The sequence below is a fragment of the Chlorocebus sabaeus genome, chromosome 24 (genome assembly GCF_047675955.1).
Source record: "Chlorocebus sabaeus isolate Y175 chromosome 24, mChlSab1.0.hap1, whole genome shotgun sequence".
NCBI classification, from domain to species: Eukaryota; Metazoa; Chordata; class Mammalia; order Primates; family Cercopithecidae; genus Chlorocebus; species Chlorocebus sabaeus.
In genome coordinates, this window is record NC_132927.1 from 43,145,594 (window position 1) to 43,162,320 (window position 16,727).

The following is a 16,727-nucleotide window of genomic DNA, read 5'->3' on the forward strand; positions in this document are numbered from 1 at the left end:
GGTGTATAAGAATGCTTGTGATTTTTGCACATTGATTTTGTATCCTGAGACTTTGCTGAAGTTGCTTATCAGCATAAGGAGATTTTGGGCTGAAACAATGGGGTTTTCTAAATATACAATCATGTCATCTGCAAACAGGGACAATTTGACTTCTTCTTTTCCTAACTGAATACCCTTTATTTCTTTCTCTTGCCTGATTGCCCTAGCCAGAACTTCCAACACTATGTTGAATAGGAGTGGTGAGAGAGGGCATCCCTGTCTTGTGCCAGTTTTCAAAGGGGATTTTTCCAGTTTTTGCCCATTCAGTATGATATTGTCTGTGGGTTTGTCATAAATAGCTCTGATTATTTTGAGGTACGTTCCATCAATACCGCATTTATTGAGAGTTTTTAGCATGAAGGGCTGTTGAATTTTGTCAAAGGCCTTTTCTGCATCTATTGATATAATCATGTGGTTCTTGTCTTTGGTTCTGTTTATATGCTGGATTACATTTATTGATTTGCATATGTTGAACCAGCCTTGCAACCCAGGGATGAAGCCCACTTGATCATAGTGGATAAGCTTTTTGATGTGCTGCTGAATCCGGTTTGCCAGTATTTTATTGAGGATTTTTGCATCGATGTTCATCAGGAATATTCATCTAAAATTCTCTTTTTTTTGTTGTGTCTCTGCCAGGCTTTGGTATCAGGATGATGTTGGCCTCATAAAATGAGTTAGGGAGGATTCCCTCTTTTTCTATTGATTGGAATAGTTTCAGAAGGAATGGTACCAGCTCCTCCTTGTACCTCTGGTAGAATTCGCCTGTGAATCCATCTGGACCTGGACTTTTTTTGGTTGGTAGGCTATTAATTACTGCCTCAATTTCAGAGCCTGCTATTGGTCTATTCAGGGATTCAACTTCTTCCTGGTTTAGTCTTGGGAGAGTGTAAGTGTCCAGGAAATTATCCATTTCTTCTAGATTTTCTAGTTTATTTGCGTAGAGGTGTTTATAGTATTCTCTGATGGTAGTTTGTATTTCTGTGGGATCAGTGGTGATATCCCCTTTATCATTTTTTATTGCATCTATTTGATTCTTCTCTCTTTTCTTCTTTATTAGTCTTGCTAGCGGTCTCTCAATTTGTTCACTGCTTTCTATCTAGCACATGAAATACTGCCTAGCACATAATAAGTTCTCAGTGAATATTCAGTGAAAGGACAAAAGTGTTTAGAAGTATTATTTTAATAAATAGATAAAATTTTAGTAGCCTATCAAAAGTCTTTATAAATATTTAGAGAACCACAATGTTTCTTGTGTAGTTTAAAAATTACTCTGTAATCTCATTTAATTATGTTGTGCACTCTTTGTATATCGTAAGAGGTTAATTTATATAAGGTCTGTCAAATTGTCATAATCTGTAAGTTTTTAATGAATGTTTATTGTATCCATATTGTATGAAATAATTACATTGGGTTGGTGGAGGCCCACGCGGGTTCAACATGCGTATCGAAAAGTGTTATTTCTGTTCGGGGCCCATCTACCCTGGCCACAGCATGATGTTCATCCACAATGATTGCAAGATGTTCACATTTTGTAAATCTAAATATCACAAAAACTTTAAAAAGAAGCACAATCCTTGCAAAGTTAGGTGAACCAAAGCATTCCATAAAGCAGCTGGTAAAGAGCTTACAGTGGATAATTCATTTGAATTTGAAAAACAGAAATGAACCTATCAAATACAGAGAGAGCTATGGAATAAAACTATTGATGCAATGAAGGTAGTTGAAGAGATCAAGCAGAAATGCCAAGCTAAATTTATAATGAACAGATTGAAGAAAAATAAAGAGCAACAGAAAGTTCAGGATATCAAAGAAGTCAAGCAAAACATCCACCTTATCCAAGCCCCTCTTGCAGGCAAAGGGAAGCAGTTGGAAGAGAAAATGGTATAGCGGTTACAAGAGGATGTGGATGTGGAAGATGCTTCTTAAAAATCTCTGTAACCATTTCTTTTATGTATATTTGAAAGATGCCCTTTGGAGACTTGGAATTGTTAATTATTAGTTTTTTTTTACATAGGTCACTTAAATGAAAAGTAATTAAAATATATCTTTCCTACATTGCTATCTACAAAACATCAGATATCACAGATGTTAGATTGCATCTCAGTGCTAAATTTTCACTGATAAATGTACTTATGTAAATCAGGAAAATTCTACTTACAACTATAGAAGTGAATTGTGAACGGAAATTGGTTATGCCATTCGGATAATGGCACTAGGCAGCATTTGTATAATAACTAATGGCAAAAATTCATGGCTAGTGATGTATAAAATAAAATATTATTTACAGGAAAATATTCCCTTTATTAATGTTATGGAAGGGGATACAACAAGGAACTAACAATTTGTATGACAGTGTCAAATATTATTTTGATTTTAGTAGTTCTTGTTTTGGTTTATTTGCATCTTAGAAGAGCATAATGACATTGTTTGATGAAGCTTAATTATGCTGGACTACTTTGACCTTGTTTAACCTTTCTGATAGGTAGTTGTGGATGTTGGGGATGAGAACTGAATAATCTTTGCCTGCAGTGGCACTACACTCCAGAATTTACACTTTGGAGAATACTCTGTTCTTTTTTTTTTTTTTTTTTTTTGTTACGTAGTCTTGCTCTGTTGCCCAGGTTGGAGTGCAGTGGTGCGATCTCGGCTCACTGCAAGCTCCGCCTCCTGGGTTCACGCCATTCTCCTGCCTCAGCCTCCCGAGTAGCTGGGACTACAGGCGCCCACCACCACACTTGGCTAATTTTTTTGTGTTTTTAGTAGAGACTGGGTTTCACCATGTTAGCCAGGATGGTCTCGATCTCCTGACCTCGTGATCTGCCCGTCTTGGCCTCCCAAAGTGCTGGGGAGAATACTCAGTTCTAACTTGTGATTCCTGGTAGAACAAACTTTATTTTTCTAGCCTAGCAATGATCTAGAAGCAGAGGAATCCCATTGCCTTTTAAAAGTTATTATGTGGTTTTCTTTTAAAAAGCTCCTGTTTTTGGAAAGTAGAATTTATGGTACAACATCTGTTCATTATTTGCACATAAAATAAAACCTTTTGAAAGGAAGGAAGGAAGGAAGGAAGGAAGGAAGGAAGGAAGGAAGGAAGGAAGGAAGGAATTACAATGGAATTTTACTAGTGTTCATTAAAAATATGACTACTAAATAAAACTGCAAATAAGAGATTTGGCATATTTCTAAATAAAGGCTTCTAATTAATATACTAATTACCAGTGGTTTATGTCAGAATGTTAAAGCTTTTGAAAGTTTTCCTAATTTCCTTCTTTGTAAACTACTTTCTATTTAAGAATCATGTAAGGCATAATAGTACAAACTGATTCTATTCTAGCAGCCATCCTATGTGTAAGTTCTTTAAAATCGGGAATATATTACGGTCAATATCTCTAGTGATAATTTGCTTTCTATGGTATAAAGTCTGAAGAAGAATCTTGTCTTTACAACAGCATTTATATATGAAAACTTAATTCTAAGAAAAGTATGGATTTGCAGAAAAGTGTCACATAGTAAAAAAAAAAAGTCTGTGCTCTGGGATGACCTTGTTCTAAGTAGCAGACTGTTTTCTGTTTATTAACTGTTCATAGCCTGGAGCAAGTTAACTTTTCTGAACCTCAGGTATAGTGCTGAAACAATATATGTAAAAATGCCTAACACAATGCCTATTAGAAATGCTCAATAGATTCTAATTCTCTTTTCTTCCTGAATAAAGTGGAAGCAAAGACTCTTCTCAAAAGTATGATGGCCACATTTACCAAATACTAGAAAAAAGAATGGTGAGGTAAAAAGATACCCATTTAACCTCAGTAAGGATGACTGTATTTACCAGGTTAGGGAGGGGAGTTTCTCATCAAAGCCTTTTAGGAATCAATTTTGACCATATTTTAAAACAACAGCTACATTTATTTTCCAAAATTATTTTGGTCTTTAAGTCATAGATTATATGATAACATAAATCAGAATGTCTTCTATCTTCAATTTTGGCTAAAGGCAAATAATAATACCTAACACTTATTTACATGCATACTGTATATTGTCAGTCATCCACATCTGTGGGTTCCTCCACATCTGTGGGCTCCAAATCTATGAATTCAACCAACAGCAGATCAAAAATATTTAGAAAAAGATAATAAAAGTAATACAAATAAATACCATATAACAACTATTTATATAACATTCATATTGTATTCGGTATCATAAGTAATCTACAGATGATTTAAAGCACGGTTCCCCAACCCCTGGTCCATTGAACAGTAGTGGTCCATGGCCATTTAGGAACCAGGTCACACAGCAGGATGTGAGGGGCAGACATGTGAGCAAAACTTCGTCTGTATTTACAGCTACTCTCATTACCGCCTGAGCTCCACCTTTTGTGAGATCAGTGGAAGCATTAGATTCTCATAGAAGCACAAACCCTATTGTGAACTGCACATGTGAGGGACCTACATTGTGTGCGCCTTATGAGAATCGAATGTCTGGTGATCTGCCACTGTCTCCCATCACCCCCAGATGGGACTGTCTAGTTACAGGAAAAAAAACTCAGGGTACATTGTGATGACATGTATAATTACTGCATTATATATTACAATATAATAATAATAGAAATAAAGTGCACAATAAATGTAATTCATTTGAATCATCACAGAACCATCCCCGCATCCCTCCAATCTATGGAAAAATTGTCTTCCATGAAACCAGTTCCTGGTGCCAAAAAGTTTGGGAACCACTGATTTAGAGTATATGGGAGGATGTTCGTGGGTCACCCACAAATACTGTGTCTTTTTATATAAGGAACTTGAGCATCAGTGTATTTTGTCATCTGCATGGGGAGAGAAGGTGTTCTGAAACCAGTCCCTCGAGGATGCCCAGGGAGAACTGTACCCAAGTACTATTCTGTAAACTTGGCCTGGATTAACTCATGTAGTTATTCCTATATGGTAGATTTTTTTTGTTTTTTGTTTTTTGTTTTAATTTAAGTTCTAGGGTACATGTGCACAACGTGCAGCTTTGTTACATATGTATACATGTGCCATGTTGGTGTGCTGCACCCATTAACTCGTCATTTACATTAGGTATATCTCCTAACGCTATCCCTCCCCCCACCCCCTCCCCACAATAGGCCCCAATGTGTGATGTTCCCCTTCCTGTGTCCAGGAGATCTCCTTGTTCAGATCCCCCCTATGAGTGAGAACATGTGGTGTTTGGTTTTCTGTTCTTGCGATAGTTTGCTGAGAATGATGGTTTCCAGCTGCATCCATGTCCCTACAAAGGACATGAACTCATCCTTTTTTATGGTTGCATAGTATTCCATGGTGTATATGTGCCACATTTTCTTAATCCAGTCTGTCACTGATGGAGAGTTGGGTTGATTGCAAGTCTTTGCTATTGTGAATAGTGCCGCAACAAACATACATGTGCATGTGTCTTTATAGCAGCATGATTTAAAATCCTTTGGGTATATCCCCAGTAATAGGATGGCTGGGTCAAATGGTATTTCTGGTTCTAGATCCTTGAGGAGTCGCCACACTGTTTTCCACAATGGATGAACTAGTTTACAGTCCCACCAACAGTGTAAAAGTGTTCCTATTTCTCCACATCCTCTCCAGCACCTGTTATTTTCCTGACTTTTTAATGATTGCCATTCTAACTGGTGTGAGATAGTATCTCATTGTGGTTTTGATTTGCATTTCTCTGAGGGCGAGTGATGATGAGCATTTTTTTCATGTGTCTGTTGGCTGCATAAATGTCTTCTTTTGAGAAGTATCTGTTGATATCCTTTGCCCACTTTTTGATAGAGTTTTTTTTTTTTTTCTTGTAAATTTGTTTGAGTTCTCTGTAGGTTCTGGGTATTAGCCCTTTGTCAGATGACTATATTGCAAAAATTTTTTCCCATTCTGTAGGTTGCCTGTTCACTCTCATGGTAGTTTCTTTTGCTGTGCAGAAGCTCTTTAGTTTAATGAGATCCCATTTGTCAATTTTGGCTTTTGTTGCCATTGCTTTTGGTGTTTTAGACATGAAGTCCTTGCCCATGCCTATGTTCTGAATGGTATTACCTAGGTTTTCTTCTAGGGTTTTTATGGTATTAGGTCTAACATTTAAGTTTCTAATCCATCTTGAATTAATTTTCGTATAAGGAGTAAGGAAAGGATCCAGTTTCAGCTTTCTACTTATGACTAGCCAGTTTTCCCAGCACCATTTATTAAATAGGGAATCCTTTCCCCATTTCTTGTTTTTGTCAGGTTCATCAAAGGTCAGATGGCTGTAGATGTGTGGTATTATTTCTGAGGACTCTGTTCTGTTCCATTGGTCTATATCTCTGTTTCGATACCAGTACCATGCTGTTTTGGTTACTGTAGCCTTGTAGTATAGTTTGAAGTCAGGTAGTGTGATGCCTCCAGCTTTGTTCTTTTGACTTAGGGTTGTCTTGGGAATGTGGACTTTTTTGGTTCCATATGAACTTTAAAGCAGTTTTTTCCAATTCTGTGAAGAAAGTCATTGGTAGCTTAATGGGGATGACATTGAATCTATAAGTTACCCTGGGCAGTATGGCCATTTTCACAATATTGATTCTTCCTGTCCATGAGCATGGTATGTTTTTCCATTTGTTTCTGTCCTCTTTTGTTTCACTGAGCAGTAGTTTGTAGTTCTCCTTGAAGAGGTCCTTCACATCCCTTGTAAGTTGGATTCCTAGTTATTTTATTCTCTTTGAAGCAATTGTGAATGCGAGTTCATTCATGATTTGGCTCTATGTTTGTCTGTTATTGGTGTATAAGAATGCTTGTGATTTTTGCACATTGATTTTGTATCCTGAGACTTTGCTGAAGTTGCTGATCAGCATAAGGAGATTTTGGGCTGAGACGATGGGGTTTTCTAAATATACAATCATGTCATCTGCAAACAGGGACAATTTGACTTCTTCTTTTCCTAATTGAATACCTTTATTTCTTTCTCTTGGCTGATTGCCCTGGCCAGAACTTCCTACACTATGTTGAATAGAAGTGATGAGAGAAGGCATCCCTGTCTTGTGCCAGTTTTCAAAGGGAATGCTTCCAGTTTTTGCCCATTCAGTATGATATTGTCTGTGGGTTTGTCATAAATAGCTCTTATTAATTTGAGATACATTCCATAAATACCAAATTTATTGAGAGTTTTTAGCATGAAAGGCTGTCGAATTTTGTCAAAGGCCTTTTCTAAATCTATTGGGATAATCATGTGGTTTTTGTCTTTGGTTCTGCTTATATGCTGGATTACATTTATTGATTTGCATATGTTGAACCAGCCTTGCATCCCAGGGATGAAGCCCACTTGATCATGGTGGATAAGCTTTGTGATGTGCTGCAGGATTCAGTTTGCCAGTATTTTATTGAGGATTTTTGCATCGATATTCATCAGGGATATTGGTGTAAAATTCTCTTTTTATGTTGTGTCTCTGCCAGGCGTTGGTATCAGGATGATTTTGGCCTCATAAAATGAGTTAGGGAGGATTCCCTCTTTTTCTATTGATTGGAATAGTTTCAGAAGGAATGGTACCAGCTCCTCCTTGTACCTCTGATAGAATTCGAATGTGAATCTGTCTGGTCCTGGAATTTTTTTGGTTGATAGGCTATTAATTATTGCCTCAATTTCAGAGCTAGCTATTGGTCTATTCAGGGATTCAACTACTTCCTGGTTTAGTCTTGGGAGAGTGTATGTGTCCAGGAATTTATCCATTTCTTCTAGGTTTTCTAGTTTATTTGTGTAGAGATGTTTATAGTATTCTCTGATGGTAGTTTGTATTTCTGTGGGGTCAGTGGTGATACCGCCTTTATCATTTTTTATTGCATCTATTTGATTCTTCTCTCTTTTCTTCTTTATTAGTCTCGCTAGCAGTCTATCAATTTTGTTGATCTTTTCAAAAAACCAGCTCCTGGATTCATTGAGTTTTTGAAGGGTTTTTTTGTGTCTTTATCTCCTTCAGTTCTACTCTTAGTTATTTCTTGCCTTCTGCTAGCTTTTGAATGTATTTGGTCTTGCTTCTCTAGTACTTTTAATGGTGATGTTAAGGTGTCAATTTTAGATCTTTCCTGCTTTCTCTTGTGGGCATTTAGTGCTATAAATTGCCCTCTACACACTGCTTTAAATGTGTACCAGAGATTCTGGTATGTTGTATCTTTGTTCTCATTGGTTTCAAAGAACATCTTTTTTTCTGCCTTCATTTCGTTATGTAGCCAGTAGTCATTCAGGAGCAGGTTGTTCAGTTTCCATGTAGTTTGAGCGGTTTTGATTGGGTTCCTTAGTCCTGAGTTCTTGTTTGATTGCATTGTAGTCAGAGAGACAGTTTGTTATAATTTCTGTTCTTTTACATTTGCTGAGGAGTGCTTTACTTCCAACTATGTGGTCAATTTTAGAATAAGTGCGATGTGATGCTGAGAAGAATGTATATTCTGTTGATTTGGGGTGGAGAGTTCTGTAGATGTCTGTTAGGTCCGCTTGGTGTAGAGTTGAGTTCAATTCCTGCATATCCTTGTTAACTTTGTATCTCGTTGATCTGTCTAATGTTGACAGTGGGGTGTTAAAGTCTCCCATTATTATTGTGTGGGAACCTAAGTCTCTTTGTAAGTCTCTAAGGACTTGCTTTATGAATCTGGGTGCTCCTGTATTGGGTGCATATATATTTAGGATAGTTAGCTCTTCTTGTTGAATTGATCCCTTTACCATTATGTAATGGCCTTCTTTGTCTCTTTTGATCTTTTTTGGTTTAAAGTCTGTTTTATCAGAGACTGGGATTGCAACCCCTGCCTTTTTTTGTTTTCCATTTTCTTGGTAGTTCTTCCTCCATTCTTTTGTTTTGAGCCTATGTGTGTCTGCATGTGAGATGGGTCTCCTGAATACAGCAAACTGATGGGTCTAGATGGGTCCAATTTGCCAGTCTGTGTCTTTTCATTGGACCATTTAGCCCATTTACATTTAAGGTTAATATTGTTATATGTGAATTTGATCCTGTCATTATGATATTAGGTGGTTATTTTGCTAGTTAGTTGATGCAGTTTCTTCCTAGCTTCGATGGTCTTTATATTTTGGCATGTTTTTGCAATGACTGGTATCAGTTGTTTCTTTTCATGTTTAGTGCTTCCTTCAGGATCTCTTGTAGGGCAGGCCTGGTGGTGACAAAATCTCTCAACATTTGCTTGTCTGTAAAGGATTTTATTTCTCCTTCTCTTATGAAACTTAGCTGGCTGGATGTTAAATTCTGCGTCGAAAATTCTTTATGAATGTTGAATATTGGCCCCCACTTTCCTGGCTTGTAGAAAACCGGAACTTTCTCTCTGGCTGCCCTTAATTAACATTTTTTCCTTCATTTCAACTTTGGTGAATCTGACAATTATATGTCTTTGAGTTGCTCTTCTCGAGGAGTATCTTTGCAGCATTCTCTGTATTTCCTGAATTGGAATATTGACCTGCCTTGCTAGGTTGGGGAAGTGCTCCTTTTTGATATCCTGCAGAGTGGTTTCCACCTTGGTTCCATTCTCCCCGTCACTTTCAGGCACCCCAATCAGACGTAGATTTGGTCTTTTGACATAATCCCATATTTCTTGGAGGCTTTGTTCATTTCTTTTTACTCTTTTTTCTCTACACTTCTCTTCTCGCTTCATTTCATTCATTTGATCTTCAATCACTGATACTTTTTCTTCCAGTTGATCGAGTCGGTTACAGAAGCTTGTGCATTTTTCACGTAGTTCTCATGTCATGGTTTTCATCTCTATCAGTTTGTTTATGGACTTCTCTGCATTGATTATTCTAGTTATCCATTCTTCCATTCTTTTTTTCAAGGTTTTTAGTTTCTTTGCGCTGGGTACATAGTTCCTCCTTTAGCTCTGAGAAGTTTGATCGACTGAAGCCTTCTTCTCTCAACTTGTCAAAGTGTTTCTCTGTCCATCTGGATTCGGTTGCTAGTGATGAGCTGCATTCCTTTGGAGGGGGAGATGCACTCTCATTTTTTTAATATCGAGCTTTTCTGCACTGCTTTTTCCCCATCTTTGTGGTTTATGTACCTTGGTCTTTGATGATGGTGACGTACTGATGGGGTTTTGGTGTGGGTGTCCTTTCTGTTTGTTAGTTTTCCTTCTAACAGTTAGGACCCTCAGCTGCAGGTCTGTTGGGGTTTGCTTGAGGTCCACTCCAGACCCTGTGATCCTGGGTATCAGCAGTAGAGCCTGCACAAGATAGAATATTGCTGAACAGGAAGTGTTGCTGTCAGATTCTTGCTCTGGAAGCTTTGTCTCAGAGGTGTAGCCAGCTGTGAGAGGTGTGAGGTGTTAGTCTGCACCTAGTGGGGTATGTCTCCCAGTTAGGCTACTCAGGGGTCAGCGATCCACTTGAGTAGGCAGTCTGTCCGTTTTCAGATCTGAACCTCCATGCTAGGAGAACCACTGCTCTCTTCAAAGTATTAGACAGGGATATTTACATCTGCAGAGGTTTCTGCTGTTTTTTGTTGAGCTATGCCCTGTGCCCAGAGGTGGAGTCTACAGAGGCAGGCAGGCAGGCCTCCTTGAGCTGCAGTGGGCTCCACCCAGTTTGAGCTTCCAGGCAACTTTGTTTACCTACTTAAGCCTCAGCTATGGTGGGCGCCCCTCCTCGAGCTGCAAGATCTAACTCCTTGCAGTTAGATCTCAGACTGCTGTGCTAGCAATGAGGGAGGCTCCATGAGCGTGGGACCTTCCAAGACAGGCACAGGATATAATCTCCTGGTGTGCCTTTTGCTAAGACCCTTGGTAAAGCGCAGTATTAGGGTGGGAGTGACTCAATTTTCCAAGTGTTGTGTGTCATACTTTCCCTCGGCTAGGAAAAGGAATTCCCTTTCCCCTTCGCTTCCAGGTTGAGGTGATGCCTTGCCCTGCGTGGGCTCTGGCTCGTTGGGCTGCAACCACTGTCCTGTACCCACTGTCCTGCACCCACTGTCCAGCATGCCCCAGTGAGATGAACCCAGTACATCAGTTGGAAATGCTGGGAGCTGGAGGCTGGAACTGTTCCTATTCAGCCATCTTGGGCGCCCCACGCCCCCCCACCAGGTTTTTTTTTTTAAATCATTTTACTGATCAGGAAACTGATGCAAGAGGAATTAAGAAAACTTGCCTAAACTTACACACAAATAAGTGCCAGGTCAGGGCTGAGATTCTGAAATAGGTAAACTGACTCGAGATTCTGTGCTTTTAACTTTCACACAGTATTCTGAGATAAATCCGGAGAAGTGGTGCAAACTTGAAACAGGTCTAAAAAGTTAAGCACAGAATGGATTGAGACTTTTAAAAAGCTGAAGGAAAAATATAGACAGTAACTTCTGTAGCTATATAGCATTAAGAAAATTCAATACATCACTTTTATAGAAATAATAGTACAAGTTTAAAATATAAAGATAATATAATTACTTATTGTACCTTAGTATCCTAAGTTTAAAATATAATAAAAATTAAAGAATTACTTGACTTTTTAAAAGCTTTTTTCTTTTGCCCTCCTGTGAGGACAGTCATTATTATTTTAAAAAATAAGATAATCATGTTTAATAGTTGAGCATGTATGCACTTAGGTGCTTTAAATGAGTTAAAAAATACTATCAACCTGAACTACTATATATCCAGATAGTGAAAAAATAAAAAAATGAAAAATAATGTCAGAACTACTGTTAATCTTTTAGAAATCTGTTGGTTATACTTGAGAAAAAAAGAACAGAAGGGGGAACCTTGATTGACCACCTCCCATTCTTTCTGATGTGAGAGGGTATGTCAAGTCAAAAAAGAACAGGTACTGACAAGGTTGCACAGAAAAGTGAACAGTTATCCACTGTTGATGGTAGTGTAAATTAATTTGCCCATTTTGGAAAGCAGTGTGGCAATTTTTGAAAGAACTTAAAACAGAATTACTATTTTACCCAGCAATCCCATTATTGGATATATAACCAAAGAATATAAATTCCTCTGCCATAAACACACGTGTATATGTATATTCATTTCAGTACTTTTCACAATAACAAAGACATGGAATCAACCTAAATGCCCATCAGTGGGAGACTGGATAAAGGAATGAGAGCATGTCTTTTGCAGCAGCCATTGGAGCCAGAGGGTATTATCTTAAGTGAACTAATGCAGGAACAGAAAACCAAATATCATATGTTCTCACTTAAAAGTGGAAAACATGGAGTACACATGGATACAAAGACGGGAGCAACAGACAGTGGGGCCTACTTGAGGGTAGAGGGTGGGAGGAGGGAGTGGAACGAAAATCTACCTATTGGGTACTCTGCATATTACCTGGGTGATGAACTAACCAGTACACCAAACTCCCATGACACACAATTTACCTATATGACAGACCTGCACATGTACTCCTGAAACAGAAAAAAAAAGAATGACTGAATGTACACTATGATGGAAAAGCTGTATAATTTATTATCTACGTACAGTCATCTATTTAGAATGAAATATATATCTAGATAATTAACTTCATCTGGTACATACTAGTTCTTCATTTCAATCTTTCTCATTCAGGAATTGATTAGAGACTCCATTTCCACCTGTGGTGGAGTAGCTTCTACGAAAACTAGCTAGAATAGATAAAACAATTGTTTGAAGGAATTGGAGAACAACCATTTTAAGTAGAACTTAAGGGATAATGGTTCTTGAGAGAACAGAATAGAAGCACTGGAAGTTAACTCCACATTTACCCTAACTTTTTCCCAGAGAGCACTTTTCAGTTCCTAGTATGGAAGACTGGAGTCCACGTGGAAAATGGCAGTCTTTCTGTCATTAGCTAAGTTTAGCCAACTCTTAAGATGCATGTCTATATGTACAAGTTGAAATTCCAGGAAATTCATCAATAAACAGAATTTGAGTGTCTGAACAAGTTAGCAGAAATTTCAGCAGCTGCATGCGACTGAGAAAAAAGGCTGAATTTTAAGCCCTGCCAAGGCAGAAGGGCCTTGGTAAACTTAGTTGGAACACTAGAAGGACTACACTTTAGGAGTGAAGGCAAAATACTGAAATAAAGGAGAAAAACTATAGTTTTAGATACTTACTAGTTACTCATTGCATTAAGATATGTCAAATGAAACACTAGACTCAGAAAAACAGAGTAAATGAACAGACAGTTCATTAGAAAAGAGCCACATTGAAATGCCCACAGAAAAATGATAGGTAAAACCAAAGGAACCTAACATACGTATGGCACATGGTAAAAATGACTGACATTTGTGCAATATTCCCGAGAGGAGTATGGATAGACAGACTGATATAGAAACAATATTTGAAAAAATACTGATTGAGAATTTTGTAAAATTGAAGACATCAAAGCAAAAATTTAGGAAACAAGATAAATTTTATATACACATGTGTTTGTATATGTATATATACACACACTTATGTGCAAACACACACAAAGCAAGGCATACTATAATCAAGCTGCTGCAAAACAAAGAAAAAATTTCATTAATCTTGCCACTGCTTCCAGTCTTTTTAGAGCAGAGATTTTAGCAACTGTAGTTTTCTTTCCTAAGTCCATTATTTCCCCCTCATTTAAAAAAAAAAAACAAAAATTAGCATCCCTGTTGATGGCTTTCAATATAGTTAGCTTCTCAACTTCCTTGGTCCTAATCCTCTCCTCAAATTCCACCTTTGTCTTTATAAGTACAGTGACTTCATATAAGCTTTTAATTTTTCAAACTATGTGTTCAAAAAGAAAAGTAATATGAAAGAAAAGATTTATTTATAATCTTTCAAGATGCCTATTACGCATTTCTACTCATCTTATTCACTCTCTGTAGTAAGTGTATAAGGCTATAAAGACTTGAATCTATAATTCCCTTAGTTAGTCCTCTCAGACTTCTAATGGGAAGAGGCTCCCTAGGACTTCTAAGGAAGGACAATGGGCTGTCTTTCCCCTGAATTTCTTTAATTTTTAAATTGCTAGTCACTAGCCCTTTATATATTTCCCCGGTACTTTTTCAATTTCTAATCCAGGCTGCCAAGGAGTACTAGAGAGATTATCATCCTTTCTATTTGTTCTATTGCAGACTCACTTTTTGAACAGAAAAAAAAAAGAAAAAAGAAAAAAGAAAAAGAAAAGAGGGAAAATAAAGTGAAAATAGTGAAAAATTCTGGGATTGCGCCTAGAGAAGTAGAAAGTGTTTTATCAGTAACTTCTGTCTTCTTAGTAAGACAGAGGGCAAATTTATCTGATACAGGTATGTGTTATAAGCTTGGGGGGAATATGGAAATTTGGAATTGCTATCAGAATACATAGAGTAATTGCTTTCAGAACAAACAGAATAGTTGCTACTCATGCCAGAAGATGTGTGAGCCAACTTCAGAGATAATCAGAAGAGTTGTCAATTATCAATCATGTTCAAGCCACAGTTAAATAGCATACATTTATAATAAATTATATCACTGATTCTCAGCAACATATAACAATGTTTGTATGTAGTGGGTGCTCAAAGGATTATTAAATAATTGCAATTATCAGTAGTGTGTGTGGGACTGACTAAACAGACTAAAGAAGAGAATACTTGCACATATCAGGAAAAGATCTAATAGTCATAATGAATAGTGTTTTACAAATTGCCAATAAAAGTTTAAAAAATATAAATAAGAGTACACAAATGAAAACTATTCATAAATATATGAATCTATTTGAGGAATTTGGAGTTAACTCAGAGGAAAACTACAAAAATATACAAAGATTTAGAAAATCAAATTTATAAGAAAAGATTAAAGTAACTGGGAATTTTTAAGTTACTAAAGATAAAACTGAGTAATGATCTAACCAGCTAGTATACAGAGTTGGTATATATGGAGAGGAGTGTGGCCATCTGTTTGGTATATACATGCAAGACAGAGCAAAATAACATCAATATAAATTGCAAAATGAGGGATTTTTAAAATTATATCCTAATGGAAAAGAAGTGTATAGCATGAGAAATTAGAATAGATTACCAGAAAATTATAGAGAAGATAATCTCTCTTCTAAGTTACTGAAAACTATAACTGATTTTTAAAAATTTTATTTTGTACCTACTTTATTCTAAACACTAAGCCAAGTTTTGGAACACAGAAATGAGTAGCTGACACTATTCCTGACTTTTCAATATTCTGTAGGAAAAGAGCTATATGAGCAGTGAGTTTGAAAGCGGGACTTTTTATAATGATAAAAGGATCAATCCATTAGGGATACATGACAATTACAAACATACATGTACCCAAAAACAGAGTTTCAAAATATATTAAGCAAAACCTGGCAGAATTAAAGGGACTAACAGACAATTGAACAATAATAGTTGGGGGCTTCAGTACCCCACTTTCAATAATGGATAGAACAACTTTGCAAAAGAACAAGACATTATAGTCCAGAGTTATACAGTACAACCATAGAAATAGGTACACAATAAAGGTAGAATATACGAGTTTATTTCTAAGCATTCGTGGGTGAAGGATTCATTAAGGGAATAGAAGATGAACATCTGAAACAACTCCTCAAGGTAATTGACTAGTCATCTAGATTTTAAAAGATAAATAATATACAAGTATATATATATATGTATATATATTTGTCTGCTAGGATCATTAGAGAAGAGCATTTTAGACAGTGTGTAGAAAAATGTGGATATGTGTAAAAGTTTGCATCTTTGGTCAGCTATTTGTGACTTTGATTTGTTGAAACTTTAGTAAGTATACTGAAGTGGAATAAGGGACGATTGTAATACTGGGACATGAGGCTGAAGAGGTGTGATTCTGTCTCAAGACAGTGAAGCATATAGATAATGCCAGAGTACTTACAATAATTACCAATCATCTATGAAATATAGCAAATGTTAATTCTAATTATTCTTTCACTTCTTAAAGTGTGTGTTAGTCAGGATCTCATCTGGTATAGTTTTTAAAAATATTTTTAAATATTTGATCATATGTAGCATTTTTAAAAATTATGTTACCTTTTTAAACTTTTATTTTATGTTCAAGGGTACATGTGCATGTTTGTTGTATAGGTAAAGTCATGTCATAGGGGTTTGTTGTATAGATTATGTTGTCACCCAGGTATTAAGCCTAGTACCCATTAGTTATTTTTCCTGATCCTCTCCCTTCTCCCGCACTCCACCCTCCAATAGACCCCGGCGTGTGTTGTTCCCCTCTATGTGTTCATGTGTTCTCATCATTTAGCTCCTGCTTATAAATTAGAACATGTGGTATTTGGTTTTCTGTTCTTGCATTAGTTCACTTAGGATAGTGGCCTCCAGCTCCATCCAAGTCCCTGCAAAGGACGTTATCTTGTTCTTTTTTGTGGCTGCATAGTATTTCATGGTGTATGTGTATATCCACATTTTCTTTAGTCTACCATTGATGAGCATTTAGGTTGATTCTGTGTCTTTGCTATTGTGGATAGTGCTGTGATGAACATATACATTGCATGTGTCTTTATGATATAACGATTTATATTTCTTTGGGTATATACCCAGTAGTGGGATTGCTAGATCAAATGAGAGTTCTGTTTCAACTCTTCGAGGAATTGCCACGCTGCTTTCCACAATGCTTGAATTAGTTTATACTCCCACCAACAGTGTATAAGTGTTCCTTTTTCTCTGAAACCTCACTAGCATCTGTTATTTTTTGATTGAGAACATCCTGGCTAACACGGTGAAACCTCATCTCTACAAAAAATAAAAA

At 36.9% G+C, this 16,727-nt stretch overlaps 1 protein-coding gene and 1 pseudogene across 3 annotated transcripts in view; both read left to right on the forward strand.

Annotated features, from left to right (window-relative positions):
* Positions 1-16,727, forward strand: part of GPHN (gephyrin) — a 740,280-nt gene that overhangs the window by 295,496 nt on the left and 428,057 nt on the right. The window lies entirely within an intron of this gene.
* On the forward strand, positions 1,476-2,063 carry LOC103229195 (probable ribosome biogenesis protein RLP24 pseudogene; annotated as a pseudogene).